Source organism: Vipera ursinii (genome assembly GCF_947247035.1).
Source record: "Vipera ursinii genome assembly, chromosome: 11".
NCBI lineage: Eukaryota > Metazoa > Chordata > Lepidosauria > Squamata > Viperidae > Vipera > Vipera ursinii.
This window is the reverse complement of record NC_139524.1, coordinates 21,032,244-21,038,799: the sequence shown is the minus strand read 5'-3', so window position 1 is coordinate 21,038,799 and position 6,556 is coordinate 21,032,244. Positions and strand designations below refer to the sequence as shown.

The 6,556-nt window shown below is 43.3% G+C and overlaps 1 long non-coding RNA gene across 1 annotated transcript; it reads left to right on the top strand.

Moving 5' to 3' along the window:
• The first annotated feature begins 3,194 nt into the window (after positions 1 to 3,194).
• On the top strand, positions 3,195 to 4,238 carry LOC310645482. Its single transcript, XR_014493513.1, has 2 exons — positions 3,195 to 3,287; positions 3,724 to 4,238. It is a non-coding gene; the product is annotated as an uncharacterized lncRNA (long non-coding RNA).
• Positions 4,239 to 6,556: the final 2,318 nt, after the last annotated feature.

The window sequence follows — 6,556 nt, the reverse complement described above, 5'->3', positions numbered from 1 at the left end:
TAAACCACCAATGACCCCCATTAACTTCATTAACACACATTAGCCCCCATTAACCTTCATTAACCACCATTAACCGCCTTAAACCACCATTGACCCACATTAACTGCATTAATGACAATTAACACCCATTAACACCCATTAATGCTCATAAACCACCATTGACCCCCATAAACCACCATTAAGTGCATTAACCCCCATTGACTCGCAATTTACTCCATTAAAACCCATTAACCGCCATTAACAACCATTAACCCCCATTGACCACTATTAGTCCTATTAAACCCCATTAACAACAATTGACCATTATTAATCCTATTAACCCCCATTAATAACAATTAACCGACATTAAACCCCATTAAGCACAATTGAAGTTGGCTGGGGGGAATGATTAAGGACGGACCAAAAGGCCCTGGGGGACTGCAAATTTCAACGGACAGGAAGTCCGCCATGCTAAGAACGGAAGTAAGCGGGGAATGATAAAAAAGAACGGACAAAAAGGCTCTGGGGGACTGCAAAAATAACGGACAGGAAGTCACCATGATGGCAACGGAAGTCGGAGGGATAATTAAAAAGGACGTACCAATAGGCCCTGGGGGACTGCAAATTTCAACGGACAGGAAGTCGGCCATGATGGGAACGGAAGTTAGGGGGACGATAAAAAAGAACGGACCAGAAGGCCCTGGGGGACTGCAAATTTCAACGGACAGGAAGTCGGCCATGATGGAAACGGAAGTTAGGGGGATGATAAAAAAGAACGGACCAGAAGGCCCTGGGGGACTGCAAACTTGACGGACAGGAAGTCCGCCATGATGGGAACGGAAGTTGGAGAGACAATTAAGAAGTACGTACCAATAGAGCCTGGGGGACTGCAAATTTCACCGGACAGGAAGTCCGCCTTCCTGGGAACGGAAGTTAGGGGGATGATTAAGAAGAAAGGAACGGAAGTCAGCCAGGATGGAAACGTAATTTTTCCACAGGCCCGGGGGGACGGTAAGTTTAAACGGACAGGAAGTGCGCCTTGCTGGGAAGGTCTCTGTGAAAGGGGACGCTCTGCCCTTTGTTGCTTCGCTTATCGGAGTCCCGATGCTAGGCAAAAGGCCTACGACGTCCTCAATGATAATTCTATGGGACGGAAAACCGTGCCCTCCTGTGGTAAAACCGGGTATTGCGGCCGCCGAAGGAAATAATCCTTTTTAAATAGCGTTTTGAGGTTATTACCTTTCTTTATTATTACCGCCTTATTAACATGAATAGGGGGACGGGTGACCCTTTTGCTGAGACATAGGCGCAGAATAAGAGGACCTAATATTGATAAGGTTTGATTAATAGAGAATAATAATCTTAAAACGCCACTTGAAAGGTTGATTTATTTTGGTGGCTGCTACGCCGGCGTATACCACAGGAGGGCACTGTTTTCCGTCCCTTAGCGATAGCGGCGTTGAGGCCTTCGAAAAGGTTTACCGTGGTCTCGGTGATAATGTTATGGGACGGAAAACTGCCGTCCTGTGGTCAAAGCGGGAGTTGCGGCCGCGAAAATAAAAAAATATTTTAGTAGCGTTTTAAATGGACGGTCTACTAACTTGTTGATCGGACGTGAATTCCGCCGTGCCCGCAAGGTCGCCGCGAAAGGAACTTGGGCGATGACTAAGAAGAAATGACCGCAAGTCAGCCGTGATGGAAAGGTCCTATTTCAAAGAACTGAAGGACGGCCGATATCGACGAACGGGAAGTGCGTCGGGCAGAGAAGGTCTCTCGGAGATTATTCGTGAAGAACGAGCCGGCTGACGCGTAGAATGGTGACGCTTTGGCTGACGCTCTGCGCTTTTTGGGGCTTCTCTTCTCGGTGTCCCGATCTTAGGCGAAAGACCTACGGCGGCCTCGATGTGAATGGTGTGGGACAGAAAACGGTACCCTCCTGTGGTCAAACGGGGTATTGCTGCCGCCGAAACAAATAATCCTTTTTCGTGGCGCTTCGACGTAATTTTACTCTTTTTTAGGAATGCTTTATTATTAAATAGGAACATTATGAACGACTTATTATTAATATAAATGTTAAAAGGAAAGCCCGTTTGCTGCGACGCGGGCGCGGAAGAACGAATCCTTCTTCGGAAGCCTTAAAGCGAATTAAGGGCTACGTTCGCCTGTTAATATTCGTAATTTTAATAATATAGAATGATTTAAAAATGCCGTTAAAAAGCTTTTTTTTATTTTTTAAATGTATTCGTTTTTTGAGGGAAGGATTCGCAAAGTTATCTTCCTATGCAAAAAACGTTTTCTTGCGTCCTTAATTTCACAGTAAATTATTGGTTAACGATATGGGAAATAGCGGATACTAGCACGATTGCTAAATTTTGAAAAGAGTAGACCTGATCGATAATTCGGATGGAAACGCTGGGGACCTTACGTAAAACGGAAAGTTGAAGTAGGGTTTCTTTTTAAAAGGAAGGCTTCCTAACGCGTCTGCGTTTAGAATGGAACATTTGTGACCGTTCCACTCTTTTAAATTATTCCGGTTGCGTGTGCATCCGTACGCGTGTGGGAACGCGAATTCGGACCCACCCTTCCGGACGCGAGCGATTTGGTCTTTTTCTGAAAATTCCCCGCTTACCTTATCTTTACAATATGAATAAATTAATTTTAATCCTTGACCGTTTCGTGATGCCGAAAAATGCGTCTTTGCGTGATATTGGTTTGTTGTTGCCTTTTCTACACATCCTCGCCTTTAGGCTTTAATTATATCCGTAAAATAAAAATTAAATTACTCCAGGTTGCATTTTTAAACCTAATTCTTTAATGTTATTTGGACTCCTATATATTATACAAAACAGGATTTCGAAGGAGACGTCACGTTTTACCTTCTTAAGATATATGTCTGTGCTATGTAGGCTTACTTTCCGCAAATGTACTTTTCTCCTTAAAAACGATTAAATTGTTCCCTAGCCAAATGTTCCGTGTTTAATATTTTCAAATGGTTTCTTTCTCTGTTTCTCTCGTCCGAGTCGTAGTTATCCCAAAGATGCTTTTTCCGGACTCGACCGGAATCTTGTTACTTTTTCAAGATGTTTCGCCTCTCGCCTGAAAACCTGCTTCGGCTGGGATTAGATAGTGGGGAATGCGAGCGTTTATATTCCTTGCGGATGGCTGGTCCTTTTAGAGTCTCTTCGGATCCTTCCGCCGAATCGGTTTACGCAAAGACCGAACCCCGTCCTCTCACGCTGGCTCCACGGACTTATTTCTCCGTCAACGGCTACGGCACGTGACTATACGTATAAAATAAATTTTTCCCGGTAAATACTAAAACTTTACTTCTCGTCAGCTTTTACGTAGATTTACAGAGAAGGCGGGACACGAAAGCAGCAAAAATGGGTTGAGGAAAGCAGAGCAGATCGAAGCGGAGCAAAAGAACCCACCTGCTAGGAGACGGAAAGGCACGGACTGAGCTACGACCTGAAACCTATCCTGATGCTTAATTTGAACTAATTTCGGTGGCCTAATGTTGCTCTGATTTTTGCTTGATTTAAAAACAAAAGTACTGCTGTTGCAGGCAGGCACCGTTACAGTTATGCTTCTGTATTGTTTTATTTTAAAAGTGTGGACGGCGATTAAGCCTGATGATTTGCAAAATTTGATTTAGAGTTATGTTTATTCCTAGAGTGTAGCACGCTAAGGTTTAAGATGTAATCTATGTTTATAGTTATTTCTAACTTTACATTTCTTTCTAAGTTATTTTTTATCTAGGCGGCTTTTGTTTTTTCTACCGTCAAAGTTCTTCACCTGCAAATCCTGCAAATCCTGGGAACGTAACCTTCTTCGCTGCCTTGCGGCCTGCAGGCCTTTGTAGGACGGGCCTCTTACCCTTCCTCCTCACCCACGGGACTGCTACCTCGGTCGGTGCAGCTGTGATTGGGGAAGTTAGCAAAATTGCAAGCTGGACTCTGCAAAGACCCGAGTCTCCTGTTGCCCGCAGAGACCTGCTTTTCCTTTCTTTTACCTCTGGGCGGTGGGCGGGCTTCCCCCCGCCCTGCAACCTGGAGAGGAAAGGGAGGAATCTCCTGCCCTTCCTAACCCTGACTTGCTTTGCGCAAAGTTCTACAAAGTTAGATGGATGGCAAACAAATCAATAAATTCCATGATAAACCTTTAAGGCACCGATATGTTATATACATTTTCAAAATAAATTATATGTATTTTTATATCAATTTATATTTATCATTTCTTAATAAAAAGTACACAATTTATTTCAATTAGAAATTTAATATTCAATGTAAATTAATATAGATATCTCAAAGGGATATCCTTTAGAAACATCAAATATAAACATAAACAACCAGATGCAAACAAAGTCATTACTAAAACCCTAACCCCGTAAACCACCCTTGACCACCATTAACTTCATTAAAACCCATTAACCCCCATAAACCACCATTGACCCCCATTAACTTCATTAACACCCATTAACCCCCATTAACCTTCATTAGCCACCATTAACCCGCATAAACCACCGTTGACCCCCATTAACCATTAACACACATTAACCCCCATTAACCTTCATTAACCACCATTAACCCCCTTAAACCACCATTGACCCACATTAACTGCATTAACCACCATTAATCCCCATTAACACCCATTAACCCCCATAAACCACCCTTGACCCCCATTAACTTCATTAAAACCCATTAACCCCCATAAACCCCCATTGACCCCCATTAACTGCACTAACGCCTATTAACCCCCATTAACCTTCATTAACCACCATTAACCCCCATAAACAACCATTGACACCCATTAAGTGCATTAACACCCATTAACCCCCAGTAACCTTCATTAACCACCATTAACCCCCATAAACAACCATTGACACCCATTAAGTGCATTAACACCCATTAACCCCCAGTAACCTTCATTAACCTCCATTAACCCCCATAAACCACCATTGACCACCATTAACTGCACTAACGCCTATTAACCCCATTAACCTTCATTAACCACCATCAACCCCCATAAACCACCATTAACCCCCATTAACTTCATTAACACCCATTAACCACCATAAGCAACCATTGACCCCCATTAAGTGCATTAACCCCATTAACCTTCATTAACCACCATTAAGCCCCATAAACCACCATTGACCCCCATTAACCTTCATTAACGCCCATTAACCCCCATAAACCACCACTGACCCACATTAACTTCATTAAAACCCATTAACCACCATTAACCTTCATTAACCACCATTAACCCCCTTAAACCACCATTGACCCACATTAACTGCATTAACCCCCATTAACCCCCATAAACCACCATTGACCTCCATTAACTGCACTAACACCCATTAACCACCATTAACCTTCAGTAACTACAATTAACCCCCATAAAACACCATTGACCCCCTTTAACTTCATTAACACCCATTAGCCCCCATTAACCTTCATTAACCACCATTAACCCACATAAACCACCATTGACACCCAGTAACCACAATTAACCCCCATAAACCACCATTGACCCCCTTTAACTTCATTAACACCCATTAACCCCCATTAACCTTCATTAACCACCATTAACCCACATAAACCACCATTGACCCCCATTAACCTTCATTAACCACCATAAACCACCATTGACACACATTAACTTCATTAACACACATTAACCCCCATTAACCTTCATTAGCCACCATTAACCCCATTAACCCCCATTGACCCCCATAAACCACCATTGACCCCCATTAACTTCATTAACTCCCATTAACCCCCATTAACCTTCATTAGCCACCATTAACCCCCATAAACCACCATTGACAACCATTAACTTCATTAACACACATTAGCCCCCATTAACCTTCATTAACCACCATTAACCGCCTTAAACCACCATTGACCCACATTAACTGCATTAACGACAATTAACACCCATTAACCCCCATTAATGCCCATAAACCACCATTGACCCCCATAAACCACCATTAAGTGCATTAACCCCCATTGACTCGCAATTTACTCCATTAAAACCCATTAACCGCCATTAACAACCATTAATCCCCATTGTCCACTATTAGTCCTATTAAACCCCATTAACAACAATTGACCATTATTAATCCCATTAACCCCCATTAATAACAATTAACCGACATGAAACCCCATTAAGCACAATTGAAGTTGGAGGGGGGGAATGATTAAGAACGGACCAAAAGGCCCTGGGGGACTGCAAATTTCAACGGACAGGAAGTCCGCCATGATAAGAACGGAAGTAAGCGGGGATGATAAAAAAGAACGGACAAAAAGGCCCTGAGGGACTGCAAATTTGACGGACAGGAAGTCCCCATGATGGGAACGGAAGTTGGAGGGATAATTAAGAAGGACGTACCAATAGGACCTGGGGGACTGCAAATTTCAACGGACAGGTAGTCGGCCATGATGGAAACGGAAGTTAGCGGGATGATAAAAAAGAACGGACCAGAAGGCCCTGGGGGACTGCAAATTTCAACGGACAGGAAGTCCCCATGATGGGAACGGAAGTGGGAGGGATAATTAAGGACGTACCAATAGGC